The sequence below is a fragment of the Caretta caretta genome, chromosome 13 (assembly GCF_965140235.1).
Source record: "Caretta caretta isolate rCarCar2 chromosome 13, rCarCar1.hap1, whole genome shotgun sequence".
NCBI classification, from domain to species: domain Eukaryota; kingdom Metazoa; phylum Chordata; order Testudines; family Cheloniidae; genus Caretta; species Caretta caretta.
Genome location: NC_134218.1, coordinates 26,427,686 through 26,450,820, shown reverse-complemented (window position 1 = coordinate 26,450,820; position 23,135 = coordinate 26,427,686). Strand labels below are relative to the sequence as shown.

The 23,135-nt window shown below is 48.7% G+C and overlaps 1 long non-coding RNA gene across 9 annotated transcripts in view; it reads right to left on the bottom strand.

Annotated features, from left to right (window-relative positions):
- The window catches only part of LOC125622419 (uncharacterized), a 71,761-nt gene that overhangs the window by 12,853 nt on the left and 35,773 nt on the right, over positions 1–23,135 (bottom strand). For 2 of the 9 annotated variants that reach the window (XR_012664725.1, XR_012664724.1), the window contains exons 2-8: positions 15,449–15,576; positions 13,756–13,874; positions 11,914–11,980; positions 10,939–11,140; positions 8,537–8,874; positions 6,954–7,018; positions 2,885–4,462 (exon numbers count right to left, since the gene is read on the bottom strand). This is a non-coding gene — a long non-coding RNA (uncharacterized LOC125622419). Of the gene's footprint in view, positions 1–2,884; positions 4,463–6,953; positions 7,019–8,536; positions 8,875–10,938; positions 11,194–11,913; positions 11,981–13,192; positions 13,297–13,755; positions 13,875–15,448; positions 19,596–23,135 lie in introns of those variants that run through there. The other 7 variants (XR_012664728.1, XR_012664722.1, XR_012664729.1 and 4 more) reach the window with 7 other exon arrangements.

The window sequence follows — 23,135 nt, the reverse complement described above, 5'->3', positions numbered from 1 at the left end:
GAAACTCTTAAAAATGTAGGCTAGATTTCGGACAAAGGGAGGGGCCTGTCCCTTAAATGCTGCCACCGGGGGTAGCTGTGCATTGGCTCATTTGTAGGCTCTTTGGGGGTGAGGACTGTCTTTTTTATCATGCGTGTGCACTGCACTTAGCACAATCTTTGGTCAGGGCCTCTGGGTGCCACCACAATACAACTCCTCCTGCGGAGGCTTGTACTGCCTGGAGGTAATTGTTCCACTCTGCTCTGCGCTGGTGAGGGCTCAGCTGGAGTACTGGGTCCAATTCTGGGCCCCGCACTTTAGAAAGGTGGGGACAAATTGGAGAGTGTCCAGAGGAGAGCAACAAAAATGAGAAAAGGTTTAGAAAACCTGACCTATGGAGAAAGGCTTAAAAACCTGGGCATGTTTAGTCTTCAGATAAAAAGACTGAGAGGGCATCTAATATTAATCTTGAAATCCTTTATGGGTTGTTCTAAAAAGGACGGGGATCAATTGGTCTCCATGTCCACTGAAGGTAGGACAAGAAGTAATGGGCTTAGACTGCAGCAAAGGAGACTGAGGTTGGATATTAGGAAAAACTGTCTAACTATAAGGATAGTTAAACACTGGAACAGGCTTCCAAGGGAGGTGGTGGAATCCCCGTCATTGGAGGGTTTTAAGAACAGGCTGAACAAATATCTGTCAGGGATAATCTAGGTTTACTCAGGGCCGGTGCAAGGATATTTTGCACTCTATGCGAAACTTCCACCTTGTGCTCCCTGTCCCCTCCCCCCGGAGCATCGCTTATTATAAACTTTCAAAAATGAATACTGCATAATGTGGCATTGTTCATTAAAATTAATACACGTTCAGCTTGAAAATTTATTAATTTCATTATTTAGTTTACATATTTAATGAAAATAAATGGCCTTGGGTCTCCTGCAGGAGGCTAGAGTCCCTCCTGCCCCCCGCCCCCCCCCCGCCATGGATCTGGAAAGGGCTGTTTTGGGGATCAGAGCACAGAGCTGGGATCTGACTTCTATTCTCCACCCTGGCACCAACTCACTGGATGACTTCAGGCAAGTTACTTCCCTGTTCTGGGCTTCAGCTCCCCCCAGCACTAAGGTGTGAAATGGTTCCTTGCTCCTGGGCTGGAAAGTGTAATGCAGGCAGGAGTGGGTGTCTGAAGGCCTGTCTTCCCCACAGGTGTGAGGTGAGGACAGAGGTCCAGCCTCCGTCATGACCGTCCTGGTTGCTTTACTCTGCCCCCCGCCAATCGCTGCTGAAGCCCCTTACTCAGAGCGTCTGGCCCAGGGCAGAGGCGTCAGTGTCATTCTGGGCCTGATTTTCAGAGATGCTGAGCACTTCAGGTCTTACTCAGGCAAAACTCCCACGGATTGCAAGGAACCCAGCGAGCTAATCTCCAGCCCCGTCACAGCAAAAGCTGCTGGCCTTTGGGCTATCGCTAGGCTGCCGTGCAATCCTGTTCGCTCCTCCAGCCCTACATTAAAAACCCTTCGGGGTGGGGTGGGAACAGGAAGAAATGGTGGCAGGGGTTTAATGGAGAAATGTAAGGCACTGGTGATGATACTCTCAGTGCATCATGCCCTGGTTTGGTTGCCTTCTGTAAGGGAAGTAAGAGCCTAAGGTACTTCACTGGGAAACTGTTGCAAAGAAGTTGGCACTCAGTTCCCCAAGCCTGGCGTACAGCGTGAGCACAGGGGGAGGGAGGACACCGAACCAAGCGGTTCTCCCACACGTGACTGTTCTCAAAGCTGCATGTGTGCTCGGGGCATTTCCCCACGGCCACTTGCAGGGGCTCTAGCCTGCGGGACAGCTGGGCACACCACAGTGCTCTTGCAAAGCCCCCTCACGCCGATCCAGGCTGGACCCCAGCCACCAGTCCCCGAAGAGAAGCAGGTGCTCGTTACCTTTGGCATCTGCCCTTCGGGTCCTGCCACCTCCAGTCTCCTCCTCGCCCCCAAGAAGAGGAGAGCAGCGATCCACAGGATCCCCAAGAGAGACAAAGCCAGCTGGAGATTCGGCCATCTCATCGGTCAAAAGTCCCGCCTAGCTGGGCGCTGCGTGGGACAGGGGAGGAGGAGGTACCAGGTGTGGAGGGGGTTGGGGAGTGGGGAGGGAGAGGCTGGCTCAGAGCAGAAGCTGCAGCGCCAGACAGTGTCAGGCTCTCCGGGAGGCAGGAAGATGTCGGTGTGTGTCTGGCTGTGTCACCCTGGCTGGCAGCCCCCCAGGAGCAGGGGGAGGTGCTGCCGGCTGCACTGTTTCCCCTGCCGCTGTCAGCCACGGCGTCCCCCAGCTGGGAGCTATAGTGTAAAAACAAATTGGGGAGCACCGCTTTTTGTCACCCCCAAATCTTGGTGCCCTAGGCGGCTGCCTAGTTCGCCTAGTGGTTACACTGGCCCTGGGTTTACTTGGTCCTGCCTCAGGGCAGGAAGCTGGACTAGATGACCTCTGGAGGTCCTTTCCAGCCTGACATTTCTATGATCATCCCTATCAGCAGATCAAGGCCGGCAGGACCATACATGTGATTAGGGACTGGAACAATAGAGACTGCCATTAGAAAACCAATCAGAACCATTCTGTATCTTATCTGCACAAAAAGCTGGCAAAATGCCTAGGAGGCAGTTTACAAAAAAAAAAAAAAAAAAATGAATTAAAGCAACAAAAGAGATTAAGGGAGAGGGGGCGCCGACAGGAGAAATCAGAACAGGAGACTGGTTCACGTCAAAGTGAAGGCAATTATGAGGAATTGAGAGTCGGAATGTCAAATTCCCCCCATATGCACTCAGATCACGTCCCACTCCCTATTTCTCAGCAAAAGGGACTGTTCCAAAATGAAACGGCATTCATACATCAGAGTAAAAAAACACAGGGAGACCCTGAATGCTACGTTCCACCTCCAAAGCAACGCTTTATGGACAAATGATGATACAGGAACATCGAGCTCTCTATACTCAAAACAGACCATTTAATATTGAAGGTAGACAGGGGTACTGTTTCTTGAGGAAGTGGGTGCAGCCATGGCTCTGCCCTTGCCCCCCCCCCTGCTTCGCAGACTATACCACCAGCAGCAGCCCTAGACTATCATGGTTCTTGCATTCAGTCCTTCCTTTGCAATGCTCCTGTTAACTTCAGCAGGGTTTTGTCTGAGTAAATGCTAGAAGATTTGGCCCCAAAGCAGACTAGGGTAGGACTCTGCTTCCTGGCCATTCCAATACCTCAATGAGTTTTAATAGAGGGGTTGTCTATTGGCATTACTAAACACAGCGGTCCAAGGATCCTACGGAGCCTGTGAGAGAGCTCTCAGTGATTTCTATCACTTCCGCTTCCCCAGTGGGACAGGCCTGGTGACATGCACAGGACAGAGCCAGATTCTCCACTTCAGCTGTTGGAAATCAGGACAGCTGATAGCGTAACACATCTGTGAATAGCCAGGATTTCCTAGTTGTCTGTATCCTGTTCCCTGTGATCACTTGGTACATCAGTGTCAGCCAGGGGAGCTCTCCAGTTCTCCTGCTCCATAGAGCACAAGCGGCTTGAGCGAAAGGAGACGCTGAGCAGCAAAGAGTCAGCTGCCATTCAGCCAAACACTTCTGATTCTATCCAGTGGAGGGCGATGGTGTGCACACACGTGCATGCCAGGTCACGACAACTGGCTGACAAGAATGATGCACCAAGACTTGCTCAGGAGCAATCCCTGCATCCAGCACATATCCTATAGAGTGGGGCGCTCTTCCCCACGCCCTCAGCAATTCAATACAGAGTTCTTCAGGGCCGAACTTTCCAAACAATGAAGGGCTGGCGGACACATGTGGGGAAAATACCATTCACTGTTCTGGTTTGCAAACCAAAGGAGGACAATCCCCGAGCCAGTGCATGAAATACATCCTGAGCATTTGGACAGGGAGTGAGAGGTTCGGGGAACTCTTGGGCAATGCAGCTACTCAGCACAGCCATCAGATGCGGGGGTTCATCCCTGGCTGCTCCGTTCTCCGTGAGAGGCAGCTCCTTGCTCTCCAACTTGGTTAATTGACAATGGTAACAGGGCAGATGTGTTGTGTGCCACCCAAAGATGGGGAATGAGGTCACAAGACAAGTTTCCAGTGGGGACCCACGATTTAAAGTAACAGAACAGAAAATACCCAGGCAAGTCTGTGCTGTCATGTCAGCTTTCTTTTTGGCCTGTCATATCTGGCTGGAGCTGCAGCTTCAAACAATTTGCATTCAAACATGGCAACACAAAGAGAAGGTCTGAATTAGGTACAATGTGTGCTCTGCTTGGAGCAACACAAGCCCACCAGTGCTTTAGAATGGGGTGGAAGGGTGAAAAGGGAGGAGTTTCCTTTGTCGATCAGAAGGACAGACTCATGGAAAGCCATTTTTTGAACTCTTCAAGGCAGAGGCTGCCTCTGTGTGCTTGCACCTAGCATGACAGGGCCTTGATCTTAACTGGGGCTTCTAAACACTACAATAAAACAAATAATTAATAAGGTTATGATGGGTGTCATGTTACACATGGACTTCAAAGTTATTTTTCTTACCGTACGAGCAAATGTTCAGTCTTGGGAAAATGTACTGTGGTGTTAGTTGGGTATTTTCATGGTTCCATGTAGAGGGAGCCACATGAACAGCAGGAAAGTTTGCACTGTCCTGGGCTTTGATCAGAGTCCATAGGTCCTGGAACTAGGGGTGCTGGGGCTGCTGCCGCGCCCTCTGGTTTGAAGTGGCTTCCATCATACACAGGGTTTACAATTTGGTTCAATGGATCTCAGCACCCCCACTACGCACATTGTTCTACCACTGCTGTCAGAGTCAATTCTTGAGGCAGAGTTACTCTCTGGCAATTGGACATTGATGTTGGGCTGAGATTCCTAAAAGAAGGGATTCCCTGCCTGCTGTTTGTGACCACCTCTGTTCCAGGACTAATGTAAATAAAAAGCTGCACTTAGAATATACCGAGACTCCCCATCATTGAGTGCTGATTTCTTCCCCACTGGGATGCTTACCTGCAAGACCCTGGATAACTGATACCACTTAGCAGCGGGGCGAGAATAATCATCGTAATTTCAGCCACACCTCCTTTCACCCTTACTGTTTGGATCTTTAACTGCACCATGAACACTTGCCCTGTGCCCTTGTGAGGCAAGTGTGGTGAATGCTCTCATCTGGTTCTGTACCTGCTGTGAACACCATGCAAACACTAACTAATTCACCCTCACCGTGGCGTGTGCGGGAGGTAAGCATTGTCACCATACGAGGGGAGAGTCGAGATAGAGAAGTGGTAGGCTGCCTCAGCCAAGGTCACCCAGTGAATCTATCTTATTGGAGGATTTTATACTGCCCTCTATCACCACGCCAGATTTCTCAGTCTGGTTTTCTCTTCTCTTACACTTTTCCCAATCCCTTCCTCCTCAACCATCTTCACTGGAAGAGAAGAAAGACGTTACCCCTCATGTAAGTAGAACCGAATAATACAGAGCAGTTACTCATGTCTGCAAAGCACTTCCAACAACAGCTGGACTACTGAGACTAGTAATTCCTTTCAAATAGTTCCCCAAATTGCTGTCAGACCAGACTAATTCCAAATCACGACCAAACTGGCCTGGATCCAGATGGTGACTTAGAGGTGAAAGACTTTGCAGATACTCAGGTGCTTGTTTATCCATTTGGCATAGCCCTGATTTAAATGTTAAATACCCTGGAGCACGGGAATGAGAAACCTATGGCACAGGTGTCAGGCTGCAATGTTTGTCAGAGAATACATAACAGACAGCACTGCCCAGTGCACACGTCTTTAATCTACACTTCAGGAAATAACTGGAAGTGGAGCCTTTTGGAAAGATAATATCCTTAGACAGAAATTAAATTGCTCTGGCTCGATACAGATTCCCCTTGCATTTTTCCTGGTGGTAGGGTCAGAGTATTCTTGTGATGTGAAGCTTTTTACAAAGCAATTTAAAAAAATAAGCCATGCAGCACCTGTATTTATGTTCAGCTTCAGCAGCTATCACCTTTCCCAAATCCCTAACAGCATTGATGGAAGGAGGGACTAGTGGTTCAGGTATTGGACAGGGCCTCAGGAGGTCTGCAGTCAGGTCCTGGCCCTGCCACAGACTTTGTGGGTGATCTTGGGCAACTCACTTAGACCAAGATTTCCAAAAGCAGCTAGTGATTTTTGGTGCCCTATGAGACCTATTACAGGGGCTGATTTGCAGAAAGCATGGAGCATCCACACCCTGACAATCAGGCCTCCTTGGGTCTCAGCTAGGGTTCTTACCGTGCATTAGAAGTGCCCTCAGGGAGTTTAGCTCTGCACACTTTAAAGAGCATTATGCTAAAGCAGACAAAGGCACTTTTAGTGTGCAATGAGTGTCCACAGGAGGAGTTAGTGCAGAGCAACTAGTGCACTGCAAATTCACACCCTGCCTTGCTACTCCCATTTTAAAGTGGGGCAAATCAAAGCATACTAGGGAACTGGTTAGCGTGCATCAGCAGGGTCCACATGGATTCCTAGTCCGCAGCCAGCTGGTGCAGGGTACATTTACATCCTGGTTTGCATGAATTAAGCAATAGTGTAGATAAGTCCTTAGTCTTTCTGTGCCTCACTTGCTCATCTGTAAAATGGGGATGATAATCTCTCCTTTCTCCCACCCATTATCTGCCTTCTTACCTTGTAAACTCTTTGTGGCAGGGGATGTCTCTTACTGTGTGCGTACAGCCTTGATCTGGGGCACAGCCTCTAGGCTACTGCAGTACTAATAAATAAGAGTAACTGGAAATATTTTGGCCTGAGGACGCTATTTAGAAGAGCCCTGATAACACTAATACATTTCACAGGGAGAAGGTCACCCAACTTTGTCCCATCCCCTGACTTGCGGTGCAGCACCTCAGGAAGTCATTTTAATAATCAGGATCTCTCGGCTTGGTCTATTTGCTTCATTTAGTGTAATTCTTACTTGAGACTCTATGCGACTCTTCTTTTCCCCCCTCTTCACCTATTGGCTATGTTGTCACAGCCCTGCTGACAAAAATACATAAGAGAAAGGCATTAGATACAGTTGCTTCATGGAAACATAAGCTTCAGGCAACTCTAAGCTGTTTCTTCACTGTTCAGTGGTTGTGAGGTTGCCGCTTGTCCTGTTTTGGAATAGTATGTGTTTTATTCACTACAGCACCCTAGGGGCCTGAGCAAATCAGTAAACTAACACTGAGATTAAAAATGAAAAAAGGTCTGGAGAGTTCAGGAATAAACTGAAACAGGAGAGAACCACAGGGCTTGGGAGGCAGTGTTTTAGAGACAACATGGTATTTTTGGACTTCACCCCAGCACTCATTTTTCAGGAGCCCTTGGACTTCCGGGGGGCAGTACTGCTGAAAAACGGATGGTGCTCGTGTAGAGGAGGGGACAGCTGCTCTTTCACTCAGAGCCCAGGCTGGAACCAAAGGTGATGAGCGGCAGGTTGTTTTTGCTGGGGAGCTGTCATAGACTCCTCCCAGAGCGCCCCCTGATGGTATGACCTAGCACTGCAGCACTCCCACCTCAGTTTCCCACGCAGTGACCAGCCAACTCCTGCCATACAGGTGACCTAGCCAAGCAGCTTTAGAGAGTTCCACCCCTTCTGGGCTAGCAGCATCCCCAAAGTAACCACAAAGTCTTCACTCCAGCATCACACCAGGCCCAGCCCATCCATCCCCATGTGGCTGTGTTCTCTCCTCAGCCCCTCCTGGGAGTTACTCCCTGGCCTTTCCACAGGCCTCTGCCTGCCGTGTGCTCCTGCCTTCTGGCTCTGCACAGCCTCTGCTCTCCCCCCAGCCAGCCCTTAACTGCCAGGCTGTCCTCCTTCTAGCTCAGCGCACAAGCCTCTGACTCCCCTCGGGCCCAGTCTTTATACCCCTTCCCCCATCTGGCCTCACCAGCTTCCTCCTGGCCCAGACATCCCAGCTTCAGCTCCCCTGTTCTTCTGGTTCCTCAGACCAGCACAAGCCCATATGCTCTCCTCCCCCGCCAACAGCCATCCCAGGGCTTTGCTCCTCTAATCTCACGCCTTGCACAGGTGTAGCAGGGCAGGGCCAATGGAGCCAGGCAGACTGGCCCCAAGCCCCTTGGTCTTTAAAGGGACAGGCCACCCCATTACAGACCCACGCAACTTTAGTTCATCTGGAAGATCCAGCACAAGCAGATATTAGGGCTGCTTGTAGATGTAAGTACAACTCAGGGGCCAGATCCTCCAGGCCATTAAGGCTGCTTCATGCTGCTCTCTGAAGCCAACTTAACCAGCCACTTGAGGATTCCCCCAGTGCAAGGGAACCCTTTGGTGGAGTAGAGCTGCTGGAGCAATTTCTGTGCCACCCCTCCCTCCCAGCGACTCCTGGCTGGCATGGCACAGGTGATGTGACCACCGAGTGCTGGCGATGTAAAGGGAAGGGTCTCCAGCAATGACCCCATGACATTGGGATACCAACCCAGAAAAGCCCTGCACTCTACAGCCCACCCCCAGCATGCAGGGTTTGGGAGGCGCTTGGTATCTTCACCACTTACCCAGTGTTCTCCTGGTCCCTGCATCCTTCCTGTCTGTGCTGGAATCCTCAGCTCCGGCTGGGCATGGCCCCACATTGCCAGAACTTTGCTTCTCAGACTCCCTGAGGGTCACCCTGCTCCGGGTCCCCAATGTCCAGGTTACTATTTCATTTACCCCTTTGCACCAGACCAGCAGACGGTGTAAACCGGCCTTGATTTCAGCGGAGCTGAGGATTGGCCTGCTGGATGCTTCCTGAGCAAACCTCTTAGATTGCAGCTTTGTCTCTGTCACATACGCACTTGTCTGTAGTTGTCATGCCGCTCGCATCCCCTGCCTCAAATGCTGTGCCGGGTTCCAGCTGTAATTGGACAAGAGTGAGGGACAGGCTCAGACTGTATGCGCCACGGGGCTTGTTTGCCTCCTGTCACCATTCAGCTTTCTACCACCTTCATGCTCTGCAATCAATGCAGTCCTGCCGGGCGGTGATCAATGCACAGGAGGCTCTGTCTGCCCTCTTAGTAGGGCCAAACTGAAGCCCTGGAGATTGACTCTGTCTCTGTACAGAACAAGCAGAGCAGAGGCAAGCTGCCCTTACTCTGCTCCAGCCCTGTGCTTCAAGGGGATCTAGCTCTGTCTTGCTGCATGAACTTGGGCTGCATGGACAGTCGTAGAGTCACAACTGACTCTGGACTCCCAGTTCCATGGTCCCAGTTCAGGAAACCATCCCTAGTTAGGACGGCATTTAAGCACATGCTTAAGTCTCAAGTAAATAGTACTTAAATGCATGCTTAAAGTTAAGCACATGCATATGTGCTGTCCCAAATAGGGGTGGTGTCCAGCATGGGAGCTGAGATTAGTATAGTCTCCTAGCCCCTTTAATCCCAAATCACTTCACAAGCTATCTACACACAGGTACAGCTGCTGCTGAAATGCAGTCTCCCCTACCGTGGGAAGGGAAGAGGCAGGACCCCACAGAAACAGCGGGGAGAAGAGGGATTTTTTTCTTGGCCAGGATGACATCAGAATCTATTTAGATTCTAAAGCTGTTTGGGGCAGGGACCGTCAGGGCCCCATTCTCAGTGGGGCCTTTGTCATTACCTTAATAAATTTTGATTAACAAGCAAGCTGAAGGGGAGGAATGGCCATACAGCTTTGGGTTGTTTCTAGCTAATATTTCTTTCGCTCTGCATCCTCCTGGCGCATCCCACTTTGCTTTTTGGCTGCTGTTATTGCGCTTGCAAACAGCACAGCCTGTTTTACTTCTCTGGCCTTTCAAATAAGAAGTTTAGTCCTTAATATACTCAGTATTAAATTCAGATTTCATTTCAAAACAGATTTTCAAAAACTATCGTCGATTTTTATCCAGCCTGGGGGAGAGAGAGAGACAAGACAGACCATTTTCTAGCAATGTCTTTGACAAGATGTGAAATCTGATCTTCATTTTAAAATGAGGTGCAGAGATGCCTCTTCAGACCTGAAGAAGAGCTCTGTGTAGCTTGACCGTTTGCCTCCCTCAACAACAGAAGTTGGTCCAATAAAAGACATTACCGCCCCCACCTGGTCTTTCTATAGAAAAGTGACCATTTTCTATTGAATTTTATAGGACTTTCCCATAATTTAATTAAATCAATTTAGTTGCATCTGTACAACTCCTTGTGTGGGCACTCAAACTGCTTTCAGAGTGGCTGATACCAATTTAGCTTAATTTGATAACCCTTGATAATCCTGCCTAGGTCTTGATGGTGTGAAGGGTTGGGTTCTGGTGCCCTCTTCTGTTCCAAAGCCAGTAAAGCTAATTGCATAAGGAAAGCGAAGGCTTTGTTCACACAGATCTCACTGGAGGCTACACTGACCTCATCAGAGCTCTCTTTGGCAGGGCTCTAGTTGGGTCACTCCCTAGCAGGAAGCAGTAGCGAAGGGCCTTGCAACTCATGGGACTTTTTGACATGTGATCCGATTCGGTGAGCAGCATGAAATCCCAAACTGCAGGGCAACCCCGAGTTTTGGGACTGAGCACGTGGGAGGCACGTTCTTGGAGATACAAGGAGGTCATCCCTCTCCTTGGTGTCCAGATGACCCCATCACAGGAGCCTTAGCTAACCTCAGAGTAGGCAGACACCAGGTCTCCCATCATCAGAGGAAATTCACACTGATTATGCCAAGATCCACAGAGAATTATAATGCACCAAGGACAGAGAGCCAGAGATGTAAGGAAATGAGGCCCTGCTAGAGAGTTGGCCAGGTTCCTGGGGCATGGCCGCCTCCTGCTTTTTTCCCCAGGCAGGGGGTGCTGTACCAGGGATCATGGAGGGCATCCAGTTGTGGGGAGGTACAACATGCCAGTACTCTTGCCTGGAGTAATGAACCATCCCCCCACATGGCAGCAGCAACCCCCCTGCCCTGCCTGCCCTATGAGACCCACCTTTTACTGATGTTGCTTCTCAATCCAGCCATTAGGCCAAGGCCCAGTAGGTAGGAGGCGGGATAGCTAGGAGCACAGGATGGTGTGGTTGCAGAAGGAACCAGCGGGAGAAGTGCAGTGGGTAGCTGGTGGGGCAAGGGATGCAATTAACTCCAGGATCCTTCAGGCTGCGGCCATGTCTGGAGGTACAGCAGGCTCAGATCTTGCAGGGGAGGAAGAGGAGGGATTAGAAGCTGAGTGGGGCCCGGGCAAGTGCTGGGGACAGGAAAGGAGGGTGAAACAAAGCATTCAGTTCTTGAACGAGCTGTACAGCCAACTCAAATGAGTGTGGAGGAGACAGGCCCATGGTCTTACTCCCTTCTGCAGGCACCAGGGGCACAGACCCAGCACCCTGCTAAGGGGTGTAGCAGCAGGCAACCTCCTCTGTGCACTGGGGAGCCTGACTTTAGCTACGGGCCAGTGCAGAGTCTGGGGGAGATTGCTGTTGCCTCCCTTAGCCTGGGGTTATAGAAGGCCAGTCCAGCTGAGCAACAGCCACGGCTGCCATAACTTGTGTCCCTGCAGCGATGGCCCTGTGCAATGCTACAGAGGCACATCCCGGCCATTCCACCTGCTGTGCCTGACCCGGCCTGCCTCCCACACCTGGCAGAATTCCTCAGGGCAGCTTTGTGGGTGGTGCAAAAGGTACTAGAGAATTATCTGCATTGTAGACACAGCCCCAAGTTGGGACACAAGGCACAGCCTAGCAGGGTGTTGTGAATGTCAGCCCACAAGGTGATGTAATACCCTGGTATGTGTTATGGTGTAAGGGTTTGATTAACATGTTTAGAGTGTGCAAAGGGCTCGGGTGGAGCATCCTGCTGTGTGCATCAGAATTGTTGTTATTAATCACACTCAGCTTTTATGTGTGGAGTAACAACAGCGATTCACCCAATGACCAAAGGCTTCCTGGTGGAGATAACCCCAGAGACGCACCTGCATGTGGCCAGAATACACAGCTGCTTATCGTCCGGTCTGACTCGAGCCTCCTGCCTGCACGGCCCTGGGATAATGAAGCAGGTGGATTAGATTTCAGCTTTGGCTGTGTCTCAGCAGGTCCTTGAGGTCCTCTGGGGGGAGCCTACTGAACCTGAACTCTGAACTCGTGTGGGGAGATAAGTTCATGGAGGCTAGGTCTATCAATAGCTATTAACCAAGATGGTCAGGGAGGCAACCCCGTGCTCTGGGTGTCCCTAAGCCGCTAATTGCCAGAAGCTGGGACTGGATAACAGGGGATGGATCCCTTGATAATACCCTGTTCTGTTCATTCCCCTTTGAAACAGCTGGAATTGGCCACTGTTGGCAGACAGACTACTGGGCTAGGTGGACTATTCGTTTGACCCAGCATGGCCATTCTTGTGTTCTTATGGGAAGTTGCACGGAATTAATATGCCTGCGCACTGCTGCCCTCTACTGGATGGACTTCTGTGTGACGCTCCCACTATTGTGTGGCTGGAGGGCAATAAAGGGGTACAGGGGTTCTCAAACTTCATTGCGCCGCGACCCCCCGCTGACAACAAAAATTACTGCACAACCCCAGGACGGGGACCAAAACCTGAGCTTGCCTAAGCCCCGCTGCCCGGGTGAGGGAGCAAAAGCTGAAGCCCAAGGGTTTCAACTCCAGGCAGTGGGGCTTGGGCTTTGACCCTGGGCCCCAGCAAGTCTAAGCCAGTCCTGGGGACCCCATTAAAATGGGGTCATGATCCAGTTTCGGGTCCCAACCCACAGTTTGAGAACAGCTGCCCTGGTATGATGCATTAGTAATGGGAATTCTCCTTTAGCTCAGGTAGCCGAGGTCTGTGTTTTGGAAATGAAGGTCAGGTGAGGTCTCTTTTCCCCCTGCAATAGAGGAGGGATGTCTAGAGGAAATAGAAGCAACATCTATGTCCCAGCTACGGGGCAGACAGGCTTGGTCCCAGTTGTACATTAGGAGACAATATTCCTCTAGGCAGGAATGGAGTGTGCTCTAGTGTTTAGTGCAACCAATAGGGAGGCAAGATTCCAGAGTTTTAATCTTATCTCTGCCATTGACTCGGTCTGTGGCCTCCTCTGCATCAATTTACGCCTGTGTAAAACGGGAATACTAATATTTATGTACCTCACACATGTTGTGAAGTTTAATCTTCGAGGGCCTGGTTCTGTCACCCTTACACTGAGCACTTGCCGAGTTTGCAAAGCCCCCTATGAACTGCTCTCAGAGTAAGTGGCTACTCACATTAAGGCTCGCACTGCTTGAGAATCCAGGGCTTTGAAGTGTGCAGTAATTTTATTATTACGTAGCAGGTAACCCAGCCAATAGACTGCCTTGGGTGGAGGATGCTGTGAAATATAAGTCATTCATCAATTGTGGACCGTGGTGCCCACTAGCTCTTTTTTTCTCCTTCGAAGGAGATAGAAAATTGGGCATGAGGTTACAGCTGTATAAATGTAAAGGTACCCAAATGATCAGTGTCTGATACGGGACTTCCATCAGGACCACGCGTGCTCTACGTGAAGATCACACCCCTATATCAACAAGCCACGGCAGAGGTGGTTTTTGTCTAGGTGGGAAGGAGTATATGGATAACATCTATCTTTGTCACCAGCTTGAGACCCCCCCCCATAGATGAGATGACAGGTGGCCAATAACACGCCTGACTCTGCCTTCGCTCTTCAGCACTGCCTTAGTGATGGGTCTTGCAGGCCACAGACTGCTTCAAAAGAAAGACATTTACCTTGTAACGACAGAAAAACCTCCCTCTCCCAATTCCCTACTTTGGGTGCACTGAGCACACTCACCCAAACTGAGCATGGTCGTCACTGCCCTCTCTCTGCTGAAGCAGGCAGGTCGTTGGGGGGGAAGGGAGAAGTCACTGTAACGGTTTTCCCTCGAAGAAACTGAGGTTCTCCTGAAGCATCTGGAGTTTGTGTCAATAGAAACCAGGGGTAGAAATCGGGGGGGAACATGCAAATGCTTTGTTTTGATAAAAATTGAAAGAAAAATCTGGCCGCTTTCCTGGCAAAGAGATTCCCACCCACGTCCTGGCTTTCGCGGCACACTTATAAACTCTCACGTTTTCTCACTTCTGTCGATCGTTATTTGTGTTGGGGTAGCACCTTGGGCCCCAGGCAGGGATCAGGTCCCCACTGTGCTAGGCACTATCCAACAGATAACAAGGTGGGCCCTGATCCAAAGCAGTTACAGGGCTTGCCTGTGCGTGAGTCCGGACCAGAGGGGTGTAAATTCTAGTGCACACCAGAGTGTCACGAGCGAAGTGGCCTGCGTAACCCCTGCTGATGCACGCTGAAACGTCCTTGTCCACAATGCAGTAGTGTTTGAAATGGGACGAGATTCCTGGGTGCTAGGGAACTTTCAGTGGGTGCCACATGGGCCAATTAGTGCACAACACATGGGTGCATACTAGAATTTACACCCCCTCTGTTGCAGAGTCACGCACTGTTTAAATAAGCCTATAATCGAAGTAGATTACTTCCAATCTTCCCATAGTATGCCTGCTAAGAAACCTCTCCTCTTGGAAATTCCCAGGGTACCATTCTCCTCCCAGTGAAACTGGTGTAAAACTCCACTGATTTCAGTGGGGTTACTCCTGTTTTACACCAGTCTAAATGAGAAGGCAAATCAGGCTCCCCAGGCCTTGTCTACACTGGGGAAGTTCCTTCCCAACTTCAAACTGGTATTAAAACCAGTTTGGGAAAAATTTCCCCAGTGTAGACAAAGCCTGAGGGTCCCATTCTGCTCTGTTTGCCTGACATCCCCAGGTATCTTTAACTAGACCACACATGGCCACAGTTGCCAACTTTCATGCGGTAAATAAGCACCCCGACTTTCACAATAAACCACAAAACAAGCTAATCCCATTTCAAAACAAGGCCAAACTCAGCCAATCCCTAAGAACCCCAACACTCTATGTGACTAGATCCCCCCCAGCGTGCAGTCTGGGACTGTGGTGGGCCCGCTGTGCACCCCTGACTCTCTCCCCGGCTTGCCCCTGGCCCCTGCTTGCCCCCCTTGCCGGGAACCAATCAAAAAAAAGAAGCAACAAGCTACAAACCAAAAACTAGCCAACAAGCAACTCACAAGCCAATTAAGCCAAAAACAAGCCCAATTTTTGCATTTTTTCTGCAGGTTTGGCATGTCTGCACGTGGCACAATCATCTTGTGACCTGCTCTTTGTAAAGATCTGTTTGTTGGGTAAAGAGCTGTCTGTGCCTCTCTAGCATAGCATTATCCTTTGCAGAGACTGAGCACGGATGGGTCAATACACATTCAGCACCCCCCCTCTCTGGATGCAGGGCCACATGTTCAGTGTTTATGTTTCACTGGATTACGGTGGGTCATGCCAACAGCAAAGCCTAACTGATCGTCTACTAGTGCATTTCTCAGCTGGTGCATTTCTTGGCCTAGTGTGCCAAGCCTATGCCAAAAAATGCTTGCAGCACTCTGCTAGGAAGGAGAAGAACAAAAGGATACTGCAGCTTCTTTCTTCTGTCATTGCATTTTCATACCCCGTTGCTTTCCTGCTGGTCTCCAATGCAGCATCTGTGCATTGGTACATTGTGGTGGCAGCATTCCTTTACGTGCCCGTGTTCCAGTGGGGCCTATCAGTGGAGGGAGGTATGTTTTGCCCCATGTATATGATACTTTAGGTAGCACTGAAATGATTAGTCCAGGGTGGCCAAAACCTTCCAGGCTTATGGAGCACACATTGTTACTACTCAGCCTCCTTCTCACTAACTCCTTCCCCTCACATTCCCTCCCTTTCTTCAGGGTCAGACACTTTGTTATGGGTTGAGCCTGTTGTCTGACCCTGGTCCCATTAACTCACAGCAAGAGGAGCAGTGAGCAAAGGCAGGGAGGTAGTGTTGCTTAGTGGATAGAACACTGGACTGGGCTGCAGAAGAGCTCGGTTCTAGTCCTGGTTCAGCCACTGGTTTTCTGGGTGACTGTCACTTCCCTGTGCCTCTGTTTCTCTATCTGTAAAAAAGGGATAATGACACTGACTTCTCTTGTAAAGCGCTTTGAGATCTACTGATGAAAGAGGAGGGTATTGTTGTGTGCACTCATGCTGTGTGCTAGCTTCTTCCCTATGGCTGCACATGTGCGAAGTTCTAATGCAGTCTGAGCGGTGCACAAACCCCGGCAGCAGTGCTGGTCCAGAGATTAGGAGCGGGAATGTAGCATCCCTGATTTAGGATGGTACTTCAGCATATGTTTAATTTTAAGCAAGTACTTAATTCCTATTGACTTCATATGCAGCTGCTTAAAGTTGAGCATATATTAAAGTGCTGTCCTGAACACTGCTGACTTCCTGAATCAGAGCCCCTGACATGAGCCTAATAACAGAAGGTGACAAATGTTACTATCCCACATTAATGCTTTATTAGATTAATCCCTAACATGCAGGCACTTCCTGGATGGCTAGCCAACCAACTGCTGAGTCAGATATCTGTAGCTACACACACACCGTACACATGGGTAAGATAATACAGCACTGTCAGAAAGAAGAGGAGGTGATGGCTCCACTGTCAGTCAAAACCGGTTCCCGGATGCATTGTGAAAGAAGTCATTTCCTGGATGATTTTTTGGTTTGTTTTACGTTCTATTGTGAGTTTCGAGACATCTGCAAAGCACTGTCATTTAGGGAAAGAAAAGGCCCAAAGGGAGGTCCTAGCACACGGTCTCGTTTCTTTGCTAAGGTACAGCCTGATCCCATGCCCATGGAAATGAATGGAAGTCTTTCCTCTGACTCAGTGGGCGTTGGATCAGAACCTTGGCAAGGCATTGTCCATTTTGCTTGTAACACTTAAGGTGTGTAGGACTAGATCTGCAGGCCTGGTCGAGCAGTGCTCAGCACAGGACCAGAGAATATGGGAAGCAAGTGACTGTACACCACCTTTACACCCCTTCAATCCTGAGGTTATGCCAAGAGGAAAACCTAACTGACCCTTTACAATGTTGCCAACTCTCATGATTTTGTCATGAGTTTCATGATAATGATTGTTTTCCTTAAAGCCCCAGCTCCTGGAGTCAAGTGGATCTGTGATGATTTCAGCCTTCATTCTTAAAGAAAATGGAAATTTCTAGCCCTCGTGGCTGTGGAGGAAGCATCCAGATATGACCCCAGTGCACCCAAAAGGCTCAAAAAGCAGAAGGCAAATAAAAAGAACCCCCAATCTATTATTTTTCCATAATCTCATGATTTGAAAGCCAATCTCATGATTTTTGGCAAGTCTGACTTGTGATTTTTGAACATTTGGGGTTGGCCGTACTGCTTTTACCAGTGCACTTCCCGGCTGAAGATGGCAGGAGTAGTGTGCCAAGCTTGTGCCTGTGTGTTCGCATTGGTTCAAGAGTAGAAGGATTTTAAGTCAGTATCGTCCCAGAAATTCTATCCCATGCATTTCCTTCAGTAGCTCCCCTGGTGTAATTGTTTTAATTCAGATGAGACCAGAGAAAGATTTTCAAAGATAACAGTACTGAAGCAAGCCCTGTCCCCGCTAGCACATTAAAAGCATGCTACAGAACCATTAGGGGCAATTGTCCAGTGGCTTTGTGTTGCTTGAGCACCACAAAATGGCCAGAAGTGGAGGGCCAAGGCTCTGGCCCTTATTTTTCCTTTGGACTCCCTTATTTTGGATGAACCCCCTCTTGTAATATCTTACCCCCACGGGCTATCCCCTTTTTCTTCCCCAATTCAGCAGAGCACGGAGTAGCTGTACATTGGAGTCAGAGACTGGAAGACCCCTTTGCGTCTCTACCGTACATTGCATGGCAAATGAGAGGTAGCACATAGCACTATCAGACCTAACAAAAGCACTTCCTGCAAACCTGATTCTAGCCTAGAGCCAGGCACCAAGAGCCCAATTCTGAGCACGTTTACACTGGTTTTACACCCATATAATTGCAATGACTTCAGTGGAGTTATTCCTGATTTGAGGCTCGATCCTGCAAGAGTGCTGAGTGCCCTGTCCCCAACCCAAAACTGACATGCTTAAGTCCAAGCACAAGCATCGTCCCCCTGAAATCAGCACTTCATTAGGACTGCGCACTTGCTAGTGTTTTGCCAGAACGCTCTGCACCTTGCAGGATGTAGCCCTTGTATGGATCTGAGGTCAGAATCAGGCCCAAACCTTTCCAAGGTGGATGGAGCAAAGATCTGGGCATCGGAGGCTCTATTTCTGACTCAGGCCATGATTTGTTGTTTGATTGTGGGCGAGTCACTCCCCGCCCTGTGCCTGTACAATGAGTGATAACAACAACATACCTAACAATCTCACAAGGGCGTGGAAGGATTCCTCAATAAACGTTGGTGAAGTACTCCAAGATCCACTGAGGAAAGGACTTTAAAATTTCGTTGCTGTTTTACTATATAACATTCCACTCAATATAGATTGGTGCTCTCTGAAGAGCAAAGGTGAGATGGAAGGAGGGAGACAATGCCAAAGGGTGAGGGCCCAGGATGGAAATCAGTGACAGGCAAACTTCTCTGGGGAAGGCAAGAGCCTATCTGACCCTTCATCCCCAGAAACACTCCCCGGGGGCGGAGGGGAGGTAGAACAGAGTCCAGATCTAAAATCACCCCAAGTTTGGCTTCACAAAACTAAAACCCAACTGGCTAAAGTTTTTGCACAATCAGTCCCCTCCCCCATCCAGGTTTTCTGTCTACTTCTAATGCTACTTAATGATTCGTAATAACTGATCACAATAGCACTAAGCAGGCCTATCATCCCCAAAGTACAACACCAACATTAACTCATTCATAGCACCCCAGGATGCTGTCAAGTTACTGCGCTCCTCATTTTATTATTGAGGTGAAGAGATTTGCCCGAGGTCATAAAGCAACTCACTGAATGGACATTTGCCCTGGCTTAATTATTTGAGTGACTCAGAATTTTTCTCCCCTTAGCCTCTGCCCGTTCCTCCTCCTTATTGGGTGTGCATGTCCTCTGTTTGTCAAATACCTGTGGGACAATAACTCAGCTACACACAGTGTGACTGTGCGACCTAGGACAGTAACAAAAGGAACCTGCTCGGCAGTTCACACAACTGGTGCCTCCTGTCACATTCTTTCCTAGGGTTCTTATAATTATAGGACATTGCAATGTTGACAGAAAGAACAAGAACAGGCATGTCTGCCATATGACACCGAGAGTGTGAGCTGATCCTCTCATCGTGTCAATGAAGTTTTGAAAAAAACAAACAACTCCCCCCCTCCCAAAATGTGTAGACAGACCCTCAGGGCTTAAGGGATCAGCAGCAGCTTCTGGCCTCAGACATTACTGTCTGCACTCAACCCAGGATGCTCGTGTGATCAGATGAGCTCTCCCGACAGAAGGAAATATTTATCTCTGTCCCATCCACGAGTAGACACATAAGCATTAGCGCTGGTTCAAAACTAGGACAAAAAATAATCTGCCAAACTAGCAGCTGTTGGTGATGGAATTCAACATAGGAAAATTTCCTGACGATAGTTGGTCAAAAACAGGGAGGGGGGAAAAAAACATGGAATTTTTTCCTCAATTTTTCCCACTGAAATGTTGATGATTTTTTAAAATGCAATTGCAGCATTTAAAACATTTTGACCTGCTGCAATAACACCACCATCACCACAGCGTTTTTGCCTTCCAAGCAGGGAGGTGAAGGAATCCTCCCTGTTTCAGGTGGACGAACTCTGGCAAAGAGAGGTGACACCACTTGCCACAGACTAGACCATAAGCTTTATAACAGGGGTTCTCAACTTCATTGCACTGATACCCGCTTCCCAGGGCTGAAGCTGAAGCCTGAGCCCCACCACTCAGAGCTGAAGCCCTTGGGCTTTGGCTTTGGTCCCAGGACCCAGCAATCCAATGCCAGCCTGGCAACCCCATTAAAACGGGGTCATGACCCACTAATACAGCATCATCCGAAACATCCCCTGTCCACAGAAATGTACGTCAAGTGGCTTCCACCTTTATCATAACATGTTTTGTTCGCATTATCTGCCTATTGAGGACAGTGTAAAAGACATGGTTGCAGATGGTATGCTCCAAACTGGACCCACTTCTTTCCTTAAATATATGTTTGTAAAGTGCATACATAAGTGTAAGTTATCTGATGAAGTTCGCCTCTCTTTCTGTTTGTGACTCACTCAAGAAGCAAGCCCGATTGCTACAGATGGATTCATCATCCACAAGCATTCACCAAATAGTTGATGCAAACAAATTCCAGCTGTTGGGTTGTCGGAGATCTGTTTGCTCCAAATGGGTCACCATTCATTGCTATTAGCTGTTTGTTATTTGCAGCATTTGATTTGTCACCTAAATCATATGGCATTGTCTCTGGCTCCTGATTGGAACATTTTAAACAGAAGAATAACAAAAAGCGCTGAATAGGAAATAACCAATAGTAATGGTTAATTAGGCTTTGCAGAATATGATTATTTTAAAAAATTGTAACACATGCATGGATGTTTATTTTTAAGCTTTTTTTCAATTTTTATTGATTTAAATTGTCACAATTGTGGGAAAGTAGGGGTGGTTTAGACAATAATTATTTAATGACAGTCCACACTGAGAATCACAACTTTAAAGTGTGATAACCATTAAACACAAATTGTCAACAGCACATGGCAAAATATTCAAAGTCAATAGTCTTAAATCTAACACTCATGAGTTCACAAGCAGCTTTTTTCTTACTTTGTCTGTCCGTACATTCTGATGATCATTGATGGAAATATTTTCTCATCAGTTTGGGTGTGTATAGTGAAATTGACATTTACCGATATAATAATCTAATGCTTCCAAGCCTATGAATAGTTCACTCCCTGGTACGAATGTCCATGTATGCTACAATTAATGAATGTTGGGGATCTGCAAACACCAGGGCCCCCCTCATACAGACCCAGAGAGTCCTTTGTGGGGTACCAGGCCCTATGATCTTCATTCCTCCTGCACAAGGGAAGCAGCAACAGGCAGGCGGTGCTTGCAAGGTGGACTATTGAATTTGGAGCACCATCTCTAAAGCAGCACACACTAGCTCCTGCCAAGGTGTACGGGGTAGGCCTGGGCTTTGCCACCTGTCCTCGTTCTCCCACTGGACTCAAATGGACACACCAGGCCCAATAGCCCTGTCTCCACAGAGCCTGCCAAGGGGGGAAGACTATTAAAATTATAGAATCGTAGAATATCAGGGTTGGAAGGGACCTCAGGAGGTCCTCTAGTCCAACCCCCTGCTCAAAGCAGGACCAATCCCCAACTAAATCATCCCAGCCAGGGCTTTGTCAAGCCTGACCTTAAAAATATCTAAGGAAGGAGATTCCACCACCTCCCTAGGTAACGCATTCCAGTGTTTCACCACCCTCCTAGTGAGAAAGTTTTCCCTAATATCCAACCTAAACCTCCCCCACTGCAACTTGAGACCATTACTCCTTGTTCTGTCATCAGCTACCACTGAGAACAGTCTAGATCCATCCTCTTTGGAACCCCCTTTTAGGTAGTTGAAAGCAGCTATCAAATCCCCCCTCATTCTTCTCTTCCGCAGACTAAACAATCCCAGTTCCCTCAGCCTCTCCTCATAAGTCATGTGTTCCAGTCCCCTAATCATTTTTGTTGCCCTCCGCTGGACGTTTTCCAATTTTTCCACATCCTTCTTGTAGTGTGGGGCCCAAAACTGGACACAGTACTCCAGATGAGGCCACACCAATGTTGAATAGAGGGGAACGATCACGTCCCTCGATATGCTGGCAATGCCCCTACTTATACATCCCAAAATGCCATTGGCCTTCTTGGCAACAAGGGCACACTGTTGACTCATATCCAGCTTCTCGTCCACTGTAACCCCTAGGTCCTTTTCTGCAGAACTGCTGCCGAGCCATTCGGTCCCTAGTCTGTAGCGGTGCATGGGGTTCTTCCGTCCTAAGTGCAGGACTCTGCACTTGTCCTTGTTGAACCTCATCAGATTTCTTTTGGCCCAATCCTCTAATTTGCCTAGGTCCCTCTGTATCCTATCCCTACCCTCCAGCATATCTACCTCTCCTCCCAGTTTAGTGTCATCTGCAAACTTGCTGAGGGTGCAATCCACACCATCCTCCAGATCATTTATGAAGATATTGAACAAAACCGGCCCAAGGACCGACCCTTGGGGCACTCCACTTGATACCGGCTGCCAACTAGACATGGAGCCATTGATCACTACCCGTTGAGCCCGACAATCTAGCCAACTTTCTAACCACCTTATAGTCCATTCATCCAGCCCATACTTCTTTAACTTGCTGGCAAGAATACTGTGGGAGACCATGTCAAAAGTTTTGCTAAAGTCAAGGAACAACACGTCCACCGCTTTCCCCTCATCCACAGAGCCAGTTATCTCGTCATAGAAGGCAATCCCCAGACCCTTGGAGCTCCCTTGTCAAAGCAGTCTACCTAAGCCAGTAACTCAGCACCTTCCAAGCCTTTCTGCCCAGACAGGGACCTGGTGACAGAGATTGAAGTACTCATCCCAGACATGGCTGCTGTAACTCACTAGATCTGGATCTGAGAGTGGAAGCAGTGCAGAGGCTCCAGAAGGCTGATTAATGCCTTCAACAGGTGCCACAACCACTCACCGTGCCCTGTGCTATGCTCTGTTGTATGAATTCGGATGGAATACATGGGCCCAAAAAGTCAACAGTGTTAATGTGACCCTGAAACTGTCCAACCTTAAACAGTGTGTTCGCGGTTTGGCACACAGAGACCTTCGCCTGGTTAGTACGATGGCAAATGCACCATTAACAATCTTTTCAACTTTGTATTAAAGATACAGAAAAAGTGGGGAAAAACAGTTAAAACATTTGAAATGTCAATGATTAGGTGAGGCTGTAATTTTAAGAGCAACCCTCGTTCCCTTTCTCTTTAGCTAGAGAGAGTCTTTATACGAACCCCCCCCTTGTTTGACAGTCTCTTAAGGCTATAGCTATACTAGGGAACTTACAGCAGCCCCGCTGCACCGCTGTAAGCTCTCCAGTGTATCCATTCTATGCTGATGGGAGAGAGCTCTTAATTAATTAGTCCACCCTCAACAAGCAGCCATAGCTTTTTATTACAAGTCCACTCTGAGACCTGGCAAACTTGTTCCAGCATTGAACTGTTTAGGCATTGCTTTTAGCTGCCTCTTTCTTGTCACAGGCTTAGAGCAGTCTTGC